This window comes from Schistocerca serialis, chromosome 8 (assembly GCF_023864345.2).
Source record: "Schistocerca serialis cubense isolate TAMUIC-IGC-003099 chromosome 8, iqSchSeri2.2, whole genome shotgun sequence".
NCBI classification, from domain to species: Eukaryota; Metazoa; Arthropoda; class Insecta; order Orthoptera; family Acrididae; genus Schistocerca; species Schistocerca serialis.
The window spans coordinates 387,569,595-387,590,228 of record NC_064645.1 but is presented as its reverse complement, the minus strand read 5'-3'; positions in this window follow the sequence as shown (position 1 = coordinate 387,590,228).

Genomic DNA, 20,634 nt, shown 5'->3' with positions numbered 1-20,634 from the left:
TCGCTCGACGAATAACCCGTACCCAACGACTGGAAAGTTGCACAGGTTACGCTAATATTCAAAAAGGGTAGTAGGAGTAATCCACAAAATTATGGGCCCATATCATTAACGTCGATATGCAGCAGGATTTTGGAACATATATTGTGTTTGAACGTTATGAATTACCTCGAAGAAAACGGTTATTGATACACAGTCAACGCGGATTTAGAAAACATCGTTCTTGTAAAACACAAGTAACGCTTTACTCGCACGAAGTGTTGAGTGCTATTGATAGGGGATTTCAAATTGATTCCGTAATTCTGGATTTCCAGGAGGCTTTTGACACTGTACAACACAAGGGGCTTGTGGTGAAATTGCGTGCTTATTGAATATCGTCTCAGCTATGTGACTGGATTCGTGATTTCCTGTCAGAGGTGTCATAGTTCGTAGTAACTGACGGAAAGTCATCGAGTAATAGAGAAGTAATTGTTGGCGTTCCCCAAGGTAGTGTTATAAGCCCTTTGCTGTTCCTCATCTATGTAAACGATTTGGGAGACAATCTGGCCAGCCGTCGTAGGTCGTTTGCAGATGACATTGTCGTTTATCGCTTAGTAAAGTCATCAGAAGATCAAAACAAATTGCAAAACGATTTAGTAAAAATATCTGTAGGGTGCGAAAATTGGCAATTGACCCTAAATAACGAAAAGTGTGAGGCCATCCACATGAGTGCTAAAAGGAATCCGTTAAACTTCGGTTACACGATAAATCAGTCAAATCTAAAGACTGTAAATTCAACTAAATTCCTAGGAATTACAATTACGAACGACTTAAATTGGAAGGAACATATAGAAAATGTTGTGGGGAAGGCTAACCAAAGACTGCGTTTTATTGGCAGGACACTTAGAAAATGTAACACGTCTACTAAGGGGACTGCCTACAGTATGCCTGTCCGTCCTCTTTTAGAATACTGCTGCGCGGTGTGGTAACCTTACCAGATAGGATTGACGGAGTACGTTGGAAAAGTTCAAAGAAGGACAGCACGTTTTGTATTTTTGCGAGATGGGGGAGAGAATGTCACTGAAGTGATACAGGATTTGGAATCGACATCGCTAAGGCTAAATGTGTTTTTCGTTGCAGAGGAATCTTCTCACGAATTTCCAATCACGAACTTTCTACTCTGAATGCGAAAGTATTTTGTTGACACCGGTCTACGTAGGGAGATACGATCACCATGATAAAATAACAGAAATCAGAGCTCTCACTGAAAGATGCAGGTGTTCGTTCTTTCTGCACAATATACGAGATTGGAGTTACAGAGAATTGTGAAGGTGGTTCGATGAACACACTGTAAGGCACTGAAATGTGATTTGCAGAGTATCCATGTAGATGTAGATGATTGTGTAATGGTAAGATAGCGATTTAGCAATCAGATTTTAAATTGTAAGACATTTCCAGAGACAGATGTGGAATCTGACAAGGGTTTATTGGTTATGAACTTTCGATTAAAAATGAATAAACTGCAAAAAGGTAGGAAATTAAGGAGATGGATCCTGGATAAGTTGAAAGAAGCAGAGGTTGTTGAGGGTTTAAGAGAGAGCATTAGGCAATGACTGACTAGAACAGTGGAAACTAATAGGGCAGAAGACGACTGGGTAGCTTTAAGACATAAAATAGTGAAGGTGGCAGAGGATCAAATAGGTAAAAAGAGAAAATCTAGTAGAAATCCTAGCATAACACAAGAGATATTGAATTTAATTCATGAATGGAGAGAATATAAAAGTGCAGGAAATGAAGCAGGCGAAGGGGAATACAAACGTCTGAAAAATGAGTTTGATGGGAAAGGCAAAATAGTTAAGCAGGAATGGCTAGACGGCAAACGTAAGAATTTAGAAGCATATATCACTAGGAGAAAGATAGAAAACGCCACAGGAAAATTAAAGAGGTCTTTGGAGAAAGGAGAAGTATCTGTGTGAATATCAATGCCTCAAAAGACTCAGACGAAAAACCTGTCGTAAGCATAGTAGGGAAAGATGAAAGGTGGAAGGGTATATAAAGGATCTATTATAAGGGAGATGTACTTCAAGAAATTATTATAGGAATGGAAAAGGACGTAGATGAAGATCAGATGGGAGATACATTACTTCGAAAAGAATTTGATAGAGCAGTGAAAGACCTAAGTCGAAACAATGCCCCAGTAGAAGATGACATTCCTTCAGAACTACTGTCAGCCTTGAGAGAGCTATCCATGACAATACTCTTCCATTTGGTGTGCACGATGTATAAGAGAGGCTGAATACCCTGAGACTTCAAGTGGAATACAACAGTTACAATTCCAAAGGAAGGAAGTGTTAGCAGGTATGAATGTTACAAACTGTTTGTTGTTGTTGTGGTCTTCATTCCAGAGACTGGTTTGATGCAGCTCTCCATGCTACTCCATCTTGTGCAATCTTCGTCATCTCTGAGTAACTACTGCGACCTACACCCTCCTACATCTGCTTACTATATTCATCTCTTCGTCTGCCCCTACGATTTTCACCCTCCACACCTCCCTTGATGCCTCAGAATGTGTCCTGTCAACCGATCCCTTCTTTTAGCCAGGCTGCACCACACATTCCTCTTCTCCCCAGTTCTATTCAATACCTCTTCATTAGTTACTTGATCTACTCATGTCATCTTCAGCATTACTCTGTGGCACCACATGTCGAAATCTCCTATTATCATCTTGTCTAAACTATTTATCGTCCATGTTTCACTTCTTTATATGGCTACACTCCACACAAATACTTTCAGAAAGGACTTCCTAACACTTAAATCTATACTCCATGTTAACAAATTTCTCTTCTTTAGAAACGCTTTCCTTGCCATTGCATGTCTACATTTTATATCCTCTCTACTCCAACCATCATCAGTCGATTTGCTTCCCAATTAGCAAAACTCATTTACTACTTTAAGTGTCTCATTTCCTAATCTAAGTCCCTCAGAATCACCTGATTTAATTCGACTACATTCCATTTTGTTTTTGTTGACTTTCATCTTATATCCTCCTTTCAAGACACTGTCTATTCCGTTCAACTGCTTTTTCAGATCCTTCGCTGTCTCTGACAGAATTACAACGTCATTGGCAAACCTCAAAGTTTTTATTTCTTCTCCATGGATTTCCACTCCTACTACAAATATTTCTTTTGTTTCCTTTACTACTTGCTCAGTATACAGATTGAATAACATCAGCAATAGGCTACAACCCTGTCTCACTCCCTTTCATGCTCATCGATTCTTGTAACTGCCATCTGGTTTCTATGCCAATTGTAAATAGCCTTTTGCTTCCTGTGTTTTACCACTGCCATCTTCAGAATTTGAATGAGAGTATTACAATCAACATTGTCACAAGCTATCTCTAAGTTTACAAACGCTATAAACGTAGGTTTGCCTTTCCTTAACCTGTCTTCTAAGATACGTCGTAGGGTTACTATTGCCTCGGTGTTCCAAACTTTTTACGGAATCCAAACTGAGCTTCCCAGAAGTCAGCTTCTACCAGTTTTTCCATTTGTCTGTATAGAATTCGTGTTGGTATTTTACAGCCGTGACTTATTAAACTGATTGATCGGTAATTTTCACACCTGTCGACACCTGCTTTCTTTGGGATTGGAATTATTACATTCTTCTTGAAGTCTGAGGGCATTTCGCCTGTCTCATACATCTTGCTCACCAGATGATAGAGTTTTGTCATAGCTGGCTCACCCAAGGGTATCAGTAGTTCTAATGGAATATTGTCTACTCACAGGGCCTTTTTTCGAGTTAGGTCTTTCAATGCTCTGTCAAATTCTTCACGCAGTATCATATCCCCCATTTCATCTTCATCTACGTCCTCTTCCATTTCCATAATACTGCCCTGAAGTACATCGCCCTTGTATAGACCCTCTGTACACTCCTTCCACCTGTCTGCTTTCCCTTCTTTGCTTAAGACAGGTTTTCGAGCTGATCTCTTGATATTCATTACAGGTGGTTCTCTTCTCCCCAAAGGTGTCTTTAATTTTTCTGTAAGCAGTATTTCTCTTACCCCTAGTGGTATATGGCTCTACATCCTTACATTTGACCTCTAGCCATCAGCGCTTAGCCATTTTGCACCTCCTGTCGATCTTATTTTCGAGACGTTTCTATTCCTTTTCGCCTTCTTCATTTACTGAATTTTTATATTTTCTGCTTTCATCAGTTACATTTAATATCTCTTCTGATACCGAAGGATTTCTACTAGCTCTCGTCTTTTTACATACTTAATCCTCTGCTGCCTTCTCTCAACGCAACCCATTCTCCTTCTACTGTATATCTTTCCCCTATAGTTGTCAATCGTTTCCTAATGCTCTCTCTGAAACTCTCTACAACCTCTGGTTCTTTCAGTTTATCGAGGTCCTGTCTCCTTAATTTCCTACTTTTTCGCAGTTTCTTCAGCTTTAATCTACAGTTCATAAGCAATAAATTGTGGTCAGAGTTCACGTCTGGCCCTGGAAATGTCTTATAATTTAAAACTTGCTTACTAAGTCTCTGTCTTACCATTATATAATCTGTCTGACACCTTCCAGTGTCTCCAGGCCTCTTCCACGTGTACAACCTTCTTTCACGATTCTCAAACCAAATGTTAGCTATAAGTAAATTATGCTCTGCGCAAAATTCTACCAAGCGTCTGCCTCTTTCATTCCTTACCCCAGTCCATATTCACTTACTACTTTTCCTTGTCTTTCTTTTCCTACTATCTAGTTACAGTGCACAAGACTATCAAATTTTCGTCTCCCAACTGTATGAACAATTTCTTTTATCGTGTCATAGATTTCCGCGGAGCTAGTTGGTATATAAACTTGTACGACCCTGACAGGCTTGGGCTTCGTGTCTATCTTGGCTACAATAATGCGTTCACTATGCTGTTCGTGGTAGCTAATCCGCGCTCCTATTTTTCATTCATTATTAAACATACTCCTACATTACCCATATGTGATTGTGTATTTATAACCCTGTATTCACCTGATCAGAAGTCTTGTTCCTCCTGCCATCGAACTTCACTAATTCCCTCTATAGGTAATTTTAACCTATCCATTTCCCTTTTTAAATTTTCTAACCTACCTGCCCGATTAAGGGATCTGACATTTCACGCTCCGATCCGTAGAACGCCAGTTTTCTTTCTCCTGATAACAGAATTACGGAACTATCAGTTTAATAAATCGTGGTTGCAAAATACTATCACGAATTCTTTACAGAATAACGGAAAATCTGGTAGAAGACGAATTCAGGGAACATCAGGTTAGATTCCAGAGAAATGTTAGAACAGGCAAGGCAATACTGACCCAACGACTTATTTTAGAGGATACGTTAAGGGAACGCAAACCGACGATTATAGCATTTGTAGACTTTTAAGAAAGTTTTTGACAGTGTTGACAGATGTATTCTCTTTGAAATTCTGAGGGTAACACGGGTAAAATATAGGGAGAAAAAGTTGTTTAGATCTTGCACAGAAACCATACAGCAGTTACAAGTGTCGAGGGGTATGAAACGGAAGCAGAGGTAGAAAAGGGAATGAGAAAGGTTTGTAACCTATCCCCAATGTTATTGAACCTGTACACTGAGCATGTGGTAAAGGAAACTGTGGTGTCACCGCCAGACACCACACTTGCTAGGTGGTAGCTTAAATCGGCCGCGGTCCATTTAGTACATGTCGGACCCGCGTGTAGATGAAGATCGCAGACCGAGCGCCACCACAAGGCAGGTCTCGAGATACGGGATAGCACTCGCCCCAGTTGTACGACGACTTTGCTAGCGACTACACTTACGAAGCCTTTCTCTCATTTGCCTTAGAATAGCCTTCAGCTAAGTCCATGGCTACGACCTAGCAAGGCGCCATTAGCCTTACATAGTTTGATAGCTATCGTATGAAATGTCTCATCAAGAATGCTGAATTCACATCAAAGAATAAAAGATAAGTATTCGAGGGGCTGCATACTTTTCTTATTAGAATTCACTACTTATCCTGTTCCAGAATTCACGCCCGTCTGCGTTAGATAGCGTGCCTTTCGGCCTCCTTTATCTACAAGGTGTTGGCATATTTACCAACACATCATTGGCGACGAATGAAACGTGTTCTTTCTAATTGCTTACATTTACTTGTGTCATGGCTTCGCCACAATCTCCAGATGTACTGTCCGAATTTTATCGCTTGCAGAATCAGCAGACGCAGGCGTTATTGGATGCCCTTGGACAGCTCGTCCAGGGTCAACGTGCCATTCAAACCGATGCGGCAGCCGCCGCTTCACCGCTACCGCAGCCACAACATGCAGTTGCACCGCAGTTTCGCAATTTTGATGCACAGCAAGAGACCTGGACGGAATGGTCGCGACAATTTGGATTTCATCTCGCCACCTACAGAATTCAAGGTAACGAGCGGCAGCCTCATTTATTGGCGTGTGTAGGGGTGCAAACGTTCCGTGTGATAGTGAAATTGTTTCCCCGATGCGACGTAGCAACTCTGTCCTACGAAGAAATTTTGTCGGCATTGGACGCCTATTTCAAAGAAACAGTTAATGTAGTTGCAAAAAGGTATACGTTCTTTCGTACAAAACGTACGGCCGGTCAAACTAATCGGGAGTGGGTTGCAACTTTGCAAGGCCTTACTAGGGATTGTGCATTTGAATGTGACTGTGGCCTTCCTTATTCAGATACAATGGTACGTGATGCAATTGCACAGAACGTTTCTGATGTTCGTATCCGGGAGCAAATATTGAAACTAGTCAATCCCTCCCTTCAAGAAGTGATAGACATATTGGATAGACAAGACATACTTGACTGTGCTCAGGAATCTTTTGAAACTTCGCCAGCAGTGTGTAACATTAACCGGCCGGCCGGGCGCGCAGCGCGGCCCGGTCAACTGCCCTCGCGCACGTCAGCCCAGCTGCCGCCACGCTCTAAACCATGTGTGCCGCGCCAGCACACAAATGCAGTGAAATCATGCCCGCGGTGTGCAACTAGACATTCGCATGACAATTGCCCGTCACGCCAAGCTATTTGTTTTTACTGTAATAAGAAAGGGCATGTTCAAAGTGTTTGCCAGAAAAAGCTCAGATCAGACAATCGTAATCATTCCAGCCCTTTGGCTTCGCGCCGGAATCGAACCAAGGACACTCAGGCTTGTGGACCTTCGCCCATGGACATTCATGTAGTTAATTCCACTTCGTCCAGTGCCACTGTCTCTAACAGTGACTGTGTTCGTCCCGCAAAACGTGTGCGTCGACGTCGCCGGAAATCGCGTCAATTAGCAAGTGATGCTGTATCTGTATCAGTTCCAATTGCACAAGACAATCGCTCTTGTCGTCAGCAGGACAATAAACTTTTTGTAGATTTGGTCTTTAATGGCAAGATCATGCCATTCCAGCTCGATACCGGAGCTGCAGTTTCATTGCTCAATCACGACACGTACAAACAACTGGGCAAACCTCTGTTGCGTGCCGCAAATGTTCAGTTAAAAAGTTATTCAGGACAGTAGATCCCTGTGTTAAGACAGTGCACTCTTCTTGCAACATACAAGGGACAAACAAAACTTGTGTCATTTTACGTTCTTCGTTCGTCTACTGCAGTGAACTTGTTTGGTTTAGATTTATTTCAGTTGTTTAACATGTCTATTGTAAATCAGGTCGTATCAGTGAATCAGACTGTGCCTTCAGACAGTGTTTCTCGGCTATGTGAAGAATTTGCAGACATTTTTGCACCGGGCCTTGGTTGCGCTAAGAACTATGAAGCACATTTGGAACTGAAAGTCAACACGCAACCGAACTTTTTCAGAGCGAGCAATGTTCCTCACGCATTGCGTGTTGAGGTCGCCAGAACATTACACGATTTAGAATCACAAGGTGTAATTGAACGTGTGCAAGCTTCTCTCTGGGCCTCACCCTTAGTAATTTTGCCAAAACCTTCCGAAAAATTGAGACTTTGTGTGGACTTCAAGGCAACAGTGAATCCACAACTCGTGATTGCAACTTATCCTTTACCCCGCCCAGAAGATCTTTTTGATAAACTGTGCCCGGGTAAATACTTTTCCAAATTGGACCTAGCAGATGCGTACTTGCAAATCCCAGTGGACGCCGAATCCCAGCGCGTCTTGGTGGTTAACACGCATCTTGGTTTGTACCGCTTCAAAAGACTGCCATTCGGGTGTGCATCCGCCCCTGCATTGTTTCAGCAATATTTACAAACTGTTTGTGCGTCGGTCCCTACTGCTGCGAACTATCTGGACGATATTGTGATCTCGGGAAAGACAGCCGACGAGCATTTAGCACACCTCCGTACATTATTTCAGGTATTGCGACAAAATGGTCTTCGCTTGCGGAAGGACAAATGTGTGTTTTTTGCTCGTGACTTACCATACCTGGGACACGTCATCAATGCCCAAGGCATACATCCGAGTTCAGAGCACCTCCGTGCCATACAAGATTTGCCTCCACCACAAAATGTGAAGCAGCTACAGAGTGTGTTGGGTAAAATTAACTATTATCATCGCTTTCTGTGCAATACCTCTTCTCTTTCAGCTCCGCTTCATAGCTTACGCCGTAAGGGTGTTCCGTTCGTCTGGACGACGGAACGCGAACGCGCCTTTCGCCAGTTGAAATCGGCGTTGCTGTCTAATACTTGCCTTACGCCATTCGATCCCCAGAAACCCATTTTGTTGATGGTAGATGCATCGGATTTCGGGATCGGTGCTGTGCTTGCGGACAAAGTTGGCTCGCATGATCGCCCTATTGCCTTTGCGTCAAAATTGCTCTCGTCTGCGCAAAGAAATTACTCACAGATGGAGAAAGAAGCTTTGGCTCTCGTGTTTGGTGTTACTAAGTTCCATGATTTCTTGTATGGTCGTCACTTTACCATCATCACAGACCACAAGCCTTTGACATCGCTTTTTCATCCGAACAAGCCTGTACCTCCACGTACAGCGCAGAAATTCATTCGCTGGGCTATTTTCCTCTCGCAGTACCGCTACGATATCTTGTATCGGTCCACTGCTAAGCACGGAAACGCCGATGCGTTGTCCCGTTTGCCTGTTGCTGAGGATAGAGCATTCGATTTTTCTAAACTTGCTTGCATGTTCATTGATGCGGAAACCGATGAAGTGGTCGAATCGTTTCCGATTGATTTTCGTCGAGTAGCTACAGCCACAGCTGCTGACCCTGTCCTTGCTACCGTTTTGCGTTTTGTTGCTACGCAATGGCCTTTGTCAAAGTCTCGGATCGAGGATCCGTTGGTTCGCCGATTTTTTGCTCATAAGGAGAGACTTTTTGTTCGACGTGGTGTTTTGTTGTTGCGTTCTGATAATGATCAGCCCAGAGTCGTGGTCCCACGTTCGTTACAGTCCTCTGTTTTACGGCTTCTTCACCAAGGACATTGGGGTATAGTGCGAACGAAACAACTTGCTCGTCAGCACTGTACTTGGTTCGGAATCGATGCTGCGATTACGAATATGTGTTCTTCTTGCATGGCGTGTGCCGAACAACAATCCGCACCGCCACGGAAAGTCTTTGAATGGCCAAAAGCCACCTCCCCTTGGCAACGCTTGCACATCGATTTTGCTGGTCCATTCTGGAATGCTCGATGATTAGTTCTCGTAGATGCCTTCAGTAATTTTCCTTTTGTTGTCCGGATGTCTTCCACGACGTCAACTGACACCATCCAAGCGTTGTCTGCTGTCTTTTGCATTGAAGGTCTTCCGCAGACTATTGTTTCCGACAATGGCCCACAATTCATGTCCGCAGAATTTCAGCCATTCTGCCAGGCCAATGGTATTCAACATCTGACATCCGCGCCGTTTTCGTCTCAGTCAAACGGTGCCGCTGAACGATTGGTCCGGACTTTCAAGTCACAGATGTTGAAGTTGAAAGAGTCGCATTCTCGGGAGGACGCGTTGTTGCTCTTTTTGTCATCGTATCGCTCTCAGCCCCGAGATGGTCGCTCGCCGGCTGAGTTGCTCCACGGTCATCCTCATCGAACCTTGATGTCTTTGCTGCATCCGCCGCATCAGGTTCCTGTGCAGCGGCAGACTCCTGCTTTTGCTCCAGGCGACGTTGTATTCTATCGCAACTATCGAGGTTCACGGCGTTGGCTCGCAGGGCGCATTCTTCGCTGCCTCGGCCGCGCGATGTATGTGGTTTTGGGGGCCTCTGGTGAGGTGCGTCGGCATCTCAATCAGCTGCGCCTCTGTCGTCGCACGGGTTCTGCCGCTCCCCGTCTGCTTTCAGCGACGGTGCCGTCCGGTCGGCGCCCTGGGGACCCATCTACTGGCTCGCCTCATCCCCAGGTGTTACCGACGATGCCGTCCATTTTGCCCCATGGCGACGCGCCGCCGCAGCCGCCGCCGCCGCCGCCTGTTCTCCCGCCGGCGCTGCCCGCATTCGACGCTTCGCTGCAGCCGCCACGCGCCTCCCTGGGTCACGCGCCGCCGATCGCTTCCCGTGACCAGATGTCCTCCGCCATGGCACTCTTGCCCGCTCCGGACCACATGACGTCATCGCGCGTCGGGTACCCCGACGTAATGGAGGTCGACCCTTCGGCTCCTCCTGTCTCTTTACGGGCGCCTACACCGCATGTTGACGTGCACCCTGGACTAGGTTTTCAGGCGTTTCCTAGCTCCCCTCGGACCGAATGGCCGGGTGCGGGTGGCACAGCCTCGCCTGTTGTTAGGCTCCCCAACTCATCGCATACGTCAACATGGGGTCCTCCCCACGGCGGGCGGAAGCCTTATAACACGACCGTTCGCCGATTTGCGGGGGAGGAATGTGGTGTCACCGCCAGACACCACACTTGCTAGGTGGTAGCTTAAATCGGCCGCGGTCCATTTAGTACATGTCGGACCCGTGTGTCGCCACTGTGTGATCGCAGACCGAGCGCCACCACAAGGCAGGTCTCGAGATACGGGATAGCACTCGCCCCAGTTGTACGACGACTTTGCTAGTGACTACACTTACGAAGCCTTTCTCTCATTTGCCGAGAGACTGTTAGAATAGCCTTCAGCTAAGTCCATGGCTACAACCTAGCAAGGCGCCATTAGCCTTACATAGTTTGATAGCTATCGTATGAAATGTCTCATCAAGAATGCTGTATTCACATCAAAGAATAAAAGATAAGTATTCGAGGAGCTGCATACTTTTCTTATTAGAATTCACTACTTATCCTGTTCCAGAATTCACGCCCGTCTGCGTTAGATAGCGTGCCTTTCGGCCTCCTTTATCTACAAGGTGTTGGCACATTTACCAACACATCAGAAACAAAGAAAAATTTGGAGTAGGAATCAAAGTTCAAGGAGAAGCAATAAAAGTTTTGAGGTTTACCGATGATATTGTAATTATGTCAGAGACGGCAAAGAACTTGGAAGAACAGTTGATCGAAGTGGAGAGTGTCTTGAAAGATGGATATGAGATGAACATCAACGAAAGCAAAGGATAGTGGAATACAGTCGAATTAAAATCAAGTGATGCTGAGGGAATCACATTACGAAACGAGACACTTAAAATAGTCGATGAGTTTTGATATTTGGGGAGCAAAATAACTGATGATGATGAGGATATGATAGACGCAATGGCAAGAAAATTGTGTATACATTACTACCACAGCTCCTATTAAGCTTCATCAGAACAGTGGGAGATTAACCATTCACTATTATCTGCAACCATCAAGAACTTCGTTTCAGAAGAAGCACGATTGAAACAAATTTTGAAAGACATTTTGATAGGAAACTCCTTCTACCTTATAGATGAATATCTTAATAGGGGCTGTTAGACCAGCTTAAGTAAAAATATATATAAGATTTAAGTTTTGACAGCACTGGGTCACAACTGTCAATATTATGTATTTTGTGTATGATAATTTTTTTAAAAGTGCATTACTATGTTTCATTCTGACAGCGTATTAATTCTGCAATGTTAGCGGTTCCTGCTTACTGTAATGTATTCACCTATTTTGACAATCCCTGACAGATAAAAAAGGTAGTGAGTGTCATACCCAAATATTTTATGTTTGGTATGTCATACTTTGACTTGTTGCATCCCACGAGAATAATCTCATTTTTGGGTCTATGGAACAAAAACTGAATCTAATCTGACCTCCACTCTGTGAAAGGGAAGTCCAGCTAGTTTAAAGCATATAATTAAAACTGTTCATGGTAGCTGCAAAGAAAATTTTGAGATTTCAACTCTGGGATAAAGAAGAAGGAAGTTCAGCTGAAACAGATCTGCATCTCCTTCTTCATGGTGATGACGTTGTAACTTTTGCTTGTATTGCAAATATTCTGAAGCAGCTCATGGAAGAAAGTAATACAGCTAGTTTGAAACAAGGTCTAAAACCAACTACCTCTAAATATTGCTACACTAATAACAAAACTATAAAACCGCCATGTCTGTGTGTCTGAACACGCCAATATTGGAGACGAATTATCACGAGGTTTTCAGGTAATCTGAGCGTAGCTTGAGGCAACGTATAGGATTTATTTCATCAAAGTGGATGGAGAAAAAAAGATATCGTAATTTAAAGTTTTATCAACATGGCATAGGGAAACATATTGTATTTAGGCTCTGAAAAAGCTGTTTACTCTTTGACCTTCGAAATGTATCATATTTGTGAAAATGCGTTTATTGATTGTCTGTCCTACGTAGTACAGTTCAACGTAATAAATACAACGCTTATACAATCGTCAAAGTGTTTAATCCATTTTCCATGCAAATATTATTAAATACGAGAGTACCTCCGTCTGTTACGTTTTCATGGCTAAACGCTGAACCGATTTCGATGGAATTTGGTATGGTGATAGCTTTAATCCTGAGGAAGAATTTAGGCTACTTTATAAAGTAAAATAAAAAACAATCAACCCCTAAGAATGTGGATTAGGGGATGGAACACTTATTTTTTAAATCATTGAACATAAACTATGTCAAAACATTATAAAATTTGTTGTCTAATGTTCACATTGTGTGATGTATAGTTACTTCAGTAGCACAATGCACTGGTGTGCGATCTTGCTCACACCACCCTCCACACACCGTTCGGCAGTGACACTGTGCATGTTGCCATATTCTGCATTGGGGCAGTGAAGTGGCATGGTGGGGAGCGAAGGGGGCAGTATCTGTATGTAATGGAAAAGGCAGCCACGTGAGGGCAGCTGACGTTATTGCACAATTACAGCTTATACTCACCATCACTCATCATCACAAAACTACTGACCTGCAAGCACAGCTGCAGGTAAGAGCTGGTAATATAATGAGACTAAGTGATGTGATATGAAGATACCTAAAGGAAAGAGTATGAACATGCAATGGAGTCATAGGACCAGTTTACAAGATTTTATTTGTATTTAGCAAAACTGAAGGTAACGACTAGATGGACATGATAGCAAATACATAGAAGAGTAACAGTGGCCTGGAATGCTTATGCTTTCTGACGCCAGACTGATGGCACGGAGACATGGACTACTTATGTGAAAACCATTCAGCAGCGATTTGTACAGGAGCCACTTGCTTGAGGGAAAATTTTTTCACTCGATATTGTGACCGGAACGTAGAAGACTGCTTTGCAGCTCGTTCTGGCAATGATAGACTAATAGAGATTCTCGCAGGTCACTACTGCTGGTGAAGTACGTCTGCAAAACTCGCCTGCTGAAACCACCAGCAGGAAGTGTGGGATGAAATCACGCGAGGTAGGGGAGACTGCAGACATAACTTGGAAGTGAGAACAGCTCGCTCTCTGCTCGCCGCCTCCGACCTGCTAACATGCATTCTTTCCCTGCTCCTCCATCAGCCAGTTAGAATGGCTCCCCCCAAGCCCCAGACAGCCTGTCACCCTCCGTAGGCTCTCCTTCTGTATCACGTACACTCAATTACATATGACCTAAATTGTAGTTGTTCCTGTTGTTATTTCAAAGCTCCCAATGTGGACGCCCACCCTGCCGCTATCTTCGGTCCTTCCTGAACGGATGGCTGCTCGGTAAAGCACAATGGGTGTTTTAAATCACTAGGAAGGCCAGGAAAACAAACAAATGAACTTTAGTGAAAGACGTAATTACTTCTGTAATGAATATGGAATGGACGAAAGAGGGACATATACTACGTGATCAAAAGCATCTGGACACCTGGCTGAAAATGACTTACAAGTTCATGGCGGCCTCCGTCGGTAATGCTGGAATTCAGCATGGTGTTGGCCCACCCTTAGCCTTGATGTCAGCTTCCACTCTCGCAGGCATACGTTCAATCAGGTGCTGGAAGGTTTCTTGGGGAATGGCAGTCCATTCTTCATGGAGTGCTGCAGTGAGGAGAGGTATCGATGTCGGTCGGTGAGGCCTGGCGCGAATTCGGCATTCCAAAACACCCAAAGGTGTTCTATAGGATTCAGGTCAGGACTCTGTGCAGGGCTGTTATTGTCCTGTAACCAGTTCGCCACAGGCCGTGCATTATGAACAGGTGCTCGATAGTGTTGAAAGATGCAGTCGACATCCCCGAATTGCTCTTCAAGAGTGGGAAGCAAGAAGGTGATTAAAACATCAATGTAGGCCTGTGCTGTGATAGTGCCACGCAAAACAACATGAGATGCAAGCCCCCTCCATGAAAAATACGACCACGCCATACCACCACCGCCTCCGAATTTTACTGTTGGCACTACACACTTTGGCGGATGACGTTCACCGGGCATTCGCCATACTCGTACCCTGTCATCGGATCGCCACACAGTGTACTGTGATTCGTCACTCCATACAACGTTCTTCCACTGTTCAGACGTCCAATGTTTACGCTCCTACACCAAGCTAGGCGTCGTTTGGCATTTACCGGCGTGATTTGCGGCTTATCAGCAGCCGCCCGACCATGAATAAAAGTTTTCTCACCTCCCGCCTAACTGTCATAATACTTGCAGTGGATCTTGATGCAGTTTGCAATTCCTGTGCGATGGTCTGGATAGATGTCTGCCTATTACACATTACGACCCTCTTTAACTGTCGACAGTCTCTGTCAGTCAACAGACGAGGTCGGCCTGTACGCTCTTGTGCTGTACACGTTTCCACTTCAGTAGAAACAGTGGAGCTAGGGATATTTAGGAGTGTGGAAATCTCGCGTACAGACGTATGAAATAAGTGACGCCCAATCACCTGACCATGTTCGGAGTCCGTGAATGCCGCGGAGCGCCCCATTCTGCTCTCACGATGTCTAATTTTACTGACGTCGCTGATATGGAGTACCTGGCAGTAGGTGGCAGAACAATGCAAGAAATATGAAAAACGTATATTTTTGTAGATGTCCGGATACTTTTGATCATATAGTGTAGCTAGGCACATTGTTGCGAGGTAGACAAAGGAAGTTCCAAGATATACGAAAAGACGAGACAGTGACCTAACGGTAGAGGATTACATGACGTTACGAAAGGTGCGCGATTAACACGGATCTTCATAGCTAGTTAATGTAATGCTTGGAATGGTCTGGAGGAGATCTTTATCCAGCAGTGGATGTGAAGTGAATGAATGACTATGGTGTAAGTGTTGATGAAGAGTATTTTTAAATCATTGTAGTCACAACTTAGGGACCACGGAAAGTGATTTAGACGTTAAAACCATTGCGAAAAAAGCGTGGCGCGTTGTCAGAAGGGAACACATTTCTGCTGCAGTATTGGTAACAAGTGTATCACAGCGTGCAAGTGAAATGGCACGGCAGGTGGAAACGTACTCCAGAGCTGAACCCTGCGGGAAATTACGACTCTTGTGGGCAAAACGCCTGAACTGCACACAGACTCACCGTCAATTTCTGGCAGTGTATGGACCATATGAAATGACACGTCCAGCCGCTATGATTGGTGCCAACAATTTGACCAATGTCTCACAGATCAGGGTGACGCAGACTGGGAAGGAAGGCCATCGACATCGACCATAAAGCACAATCTCCAGGCAATCGAGGAAGATCACCATGAGAAAAAGAGATTTCCTAACAATGAGGTTCACGAGTGGCTCCATGACAAAGAAGCGGATTTCTGTCGTCGAAACTGGTAGAACGTTCTGACCACTGTTTACACAGACTTAAGACTTCTACGAACGTCGGAAAATAGTGTCACTTATGTGTGTCACTGTGAAGTGAAACATCCAATAAAAGTTACGTAGCTTGCAATAATAATGTGCACCTTACTTTCTGAAGTCCCCTCGTATGACTGCATACGACATCTCATAAAGAGAATATTAATGCTGCAGATGGTGAGCGTAATCTTCACGCATGACTTTTGACGTACTTGTTATCGCTAGAAGATGTCCCTTAGATTGTTAAAATATAGAAACGAAACACGTCTTTTGTGTGAAATTCTGCGCACAGCCCTCGTTTTTGCATATAGTCAGAAATACTAAGAAAACAATGTTCTTCATTTTGATAACACTAACCAGTGACGATTTGGACGAGAAGTTTGAATACCAAGAATAATTGATGCGATGCTCTCGGAACAAACAATGAAACAAAAAATGAGTGTAGTGTTCAATACACTTTAGTTCACTATAATGTTGATCTACTGGTTCTCCTCTAGATTCAAATTTTGTGATTCGGATATATTGTAGAAATTTTCTCTTGAGTGTTTCAGTTTTGCAGTCAGGGTATGATCTTTGACACAACACCCCATAAACATCTTTTGTTGATCATATATAGTCAACAGACACTGATTGTTCGCATTAAGTTAGCGTCATTTTCAGCTACGCCAAAAATGGAAATTGTTTTCCCATGTATAAGGAAAATCATGAAGAAAAGTTCTGTCTAGGTCCAGATGAGAAAACAGATATTGACTCTTAACTAACAGAAAATCATAAAGAGAAATGAAATGTGTAATACAGAATTCAAACGACATGAAACTCACCAAATTCCTGACACGATGACCTTACTGCACCTCCTACCCATGTGCAGATTCTCCCTGTCTCTTTTCCAACATTTTAATTTTGTATGCACATCATCATCATCATCAAAGATCGACAAGAGCGACAATTCCTGTAATGAATTCTATTTGTGTCCGCTACATTATTCAGAAATTCTGTGTACAGAAATGCGTCTGCACCATTGTCAGAATAACAGTTGTTGACTGGGCGTTTTGACAGCTATAGTCCATAGAAAGTAGGAAGAAAAATAAAAAATGAAATTAACATGAATCATTGCAATAAAAGTCGAGTCATCTCTTAAACTCATATCCTACCCAGTTATAAGAAAGAGATTTTCTACCAATAAATTATTCTTGTCACCCACCTTGACTGATGCACTGCGTCAGGTGCCCAGATTTTCAATTTTTTGTCATTGGCTCCTCCAGGAAATATAACAGAGAGCTCTATGAGTTCTTGGTACTGTGATCAATTTTCATCATCATCATGGAGTAGGTTGCACAGCCTGTTCCAGAAACCATCCTGTCCATGCGTGTCCAAAGTAGGTGGCTAGGAGCATTTCGGTCCACTCTGCATTGTTGCCAGAATTCCCCCTCCCCATATGACATCATACACTGTTGCCTGATTTCTGACAAAGGCCATCTGTCCTATTTATAAAATGGCGGGGAATTCAGATTTTGGTGCGAAATTAAAAAAATGACAGGAAATTCAAAGACATCCCAATTGTGCTACAAGATTTTCCCCCCACTCATATGACATCACTTTGGAAGTAGGGCTGTCATTATTAGTATACCGTGGTGCGAAATTGAAAAATCCAGGATGGTGGAAGTACATCACTTGTGCTGAGTATAGAGTTCAAGATGGCTGACCTGGAACACATAGGCAGCCTGTATTGTTGCCAGACTTACTGCATTTTCTCCTGGAGACAGAGGATGTCTCTTTCCCCTAAAGGTCCACACCTGTACTTTTGGAAGAACGGGAAAGGTAATCCCCTCTCACCGCTGTACAAGTTCTAGAACTTTGCAGGTCCAGTCCTGTCTGTTAGGCAATGGATGCCAATCTGAGCCTGAAGATGGTTTGCAAGCTTCCGGTTCTTTCAATTGCAAACAAGACTTTAACATAATGGCAAAGGCAATGTAAATCAGAACACTGGGAGGAGTTGTGCTCTAAATAACAATTGATTTATTCATTCTTAACATCGCACGACGAAAGATGGATAAAGAAACACCTCACAAACATTTTTATCTGAGAAACGCTTCCAATAAAATGCGGTCTATGGTTAACAAAGTGATCAGCTGGGGATCAAAAAGCCACACTAACCGTAACTAATCGATTTATCTGAGTACATAAATGTGAATCTGTGGCATGGCCCAAAAACTATGCCACTGTCAAGCATCTACACACTACTATTCCATAAAGAAAAATTTGGTTCCAAAGAACAGGATGCTGAGAAGCATATATTGGAGCCCTACACTGTAACAGTGAATACTTTACCCTCCTGTCGGTGAGGGTGGCACAACATGACGTGCTCGCTGACTGCAACCATGGACAGCAGCTATCTGTTATCAACGGCGCACGCTGGAAATAAGCAAGAATATGGTCTCATGTTCGGTTAATTTGGAATGCAGATACTTGCCTCTGAGCCTCTGAAACCCCCGTGGATTCCAGTGTGCAGGTGGACCTGTTTGCTGGTCTGCCAAAACCAATTTGACTCCGTGACACGACTAGGCATGGTGGAATATGTCAAAAGTTTAGACAGCCGACTCAAATCAAATAAGTACACGCATGCATAATTCATTGTGTGCGAGATGCAAGAAGCAGTACCTCTGATGGTTCAGATGGTGACTGGCACAAGCTCTAAGTGGCACACTAGCAAAGGACACAAGTCTCACCATATAGGTAAAGACCTGCCATTCTTTAGTAGCGAAGCAGCAGTACAAGAGTGTTCTTCTCCTTCTCTACAGCTTTCCTCCGCAGCTCGGTAGCATAGCACATTTGCATGCTTAGACTATCCCTACTTTAGCACAAGCCAATGACGAGCTGGAGTTCGGCATTCGAAGCTGGGAGACCGTCCCTCTGCTCTGTGTACATAGATTTGTCCAATCAGCAACTTTAAAAATTAATTGGGAGAAAAGGAAAAAAAGATTCAGGTTCACACCCTCTTTCCCACATGTTTGTACTGTGTCTTTGCTAAAAGCATTATTTGGATGGGACCGCAGCCATCCATAAAAAGATCATTATCTCCCCTGTTGCGTCTATTTCGAACTTTCCAAAGAACGACCATAAGCTCGCTAAAAGCCTCGTGCCTTCACAAATATCTTTTGTAGCAGAGTCTGGACACCTGGGTGCCATTGCCCTGTCCCACAGAATTCGCAGAAACTCTCAGCTGTCTCATCCGACCTAACAAGGGCCCATACTCTGCTTTATTGCCAGCTGTCAGATCTTACAATGCCCCGCTCATAGCTGCAGTGACCCCTGGCGCTAGTCAGCCTACCTGGATGTGGCTGCCGACAGACCAGCGCCACCCAATGTGTCTGCACTTGGCTGTCGGCAAACGTTTTCACCAGGTTCCACAGAGAAAAGCTACCCTTGGCTTTTACGCTGCGATTAACTCGGCACCCTCTTCCTTCAAACACAGGTAAACCCTACAGCTAAGCCTTCACTAGAGCACACAAGCAAGAGCGTTAAATACTGCCAACCATTTCATCATACGAATGAAGTCAGATTGTATCAAATATAGCAACCAAGTAATAAAGATCACCTTCCCTACGAAAATTAAGCAGCATGACACTGAATCAAAAGTGAGAGTGCCTTGCAATCCTCCAGGTTTTCATCCTACAAGTAGGAACCAGTCAGCTAACCTACTTTCAGTGACATGAAAAACTATTTAGTATGATTTCCCCCCTCAGCTATCATTCATTCAGATCACTTGTTCTAAGTATAGAATTGAAGATGACCACCAGGTTCTGCCCTGACGTTACTCACAATCTGCCCCAGTTAAAGCCCAGCTGTTAAAAGTTTAAACAAATGGCCGCACCCAACTGATATTGTAGCTTCGACAGCTAAATTTGGAGCTGACTTGCCGTAAGTTCCATTCCACTCAGCTTACTGCTAACACCTCTCAGTGTAGCACACTATCAGCTGGGAGGCGCACAACCGTCAACCCATGACAGGTGGCTACTTTCACGTTTAGCCGCACAGGGCTGGATTAGGGCATGGGCACTGAGTCCCACTCATCCTGGAGTTGCATCTCAACCCGCCAGCGACTGCCTAGCGTGAAGTGGAGGATAGAAGTCCTGATCTTCGCCACTACTGGAGTGTTTTTGTTAGTGCTGCAGCCACACATGACCCAAATTAAAAAGACGCCAAATATGGAACGTGCAGGAAATAATATGTACTTTAACCAATATTGCAAAATGATGGGGATTCGAAATTCGTCTTGGTGGAAAATAACCTGTGACCACCCATATGTTCTGCAAGGAAACTGAAAATCAAGACATACACATTCGTCATCCTGTTGCAGAAACTTATGTTCTGCTACAAAACCAAAGAAATAGGTTCAGGTACTATGTCTGTAAAATTCACTACAAAAATTTGTGTGTGTGCGCGCATGTGTGTGTGTGTGTGTGTGTGTGTGTGTGTGAATGTGTGTGTGTGTGTGTGAGTGTTTTTGAGTGGGCGTGCGTGTTTGTGTGTGGTACGGATGGCAGTTATGTCAATAACCAATCCCACAGATGCATCATGTGAACATTATATACACC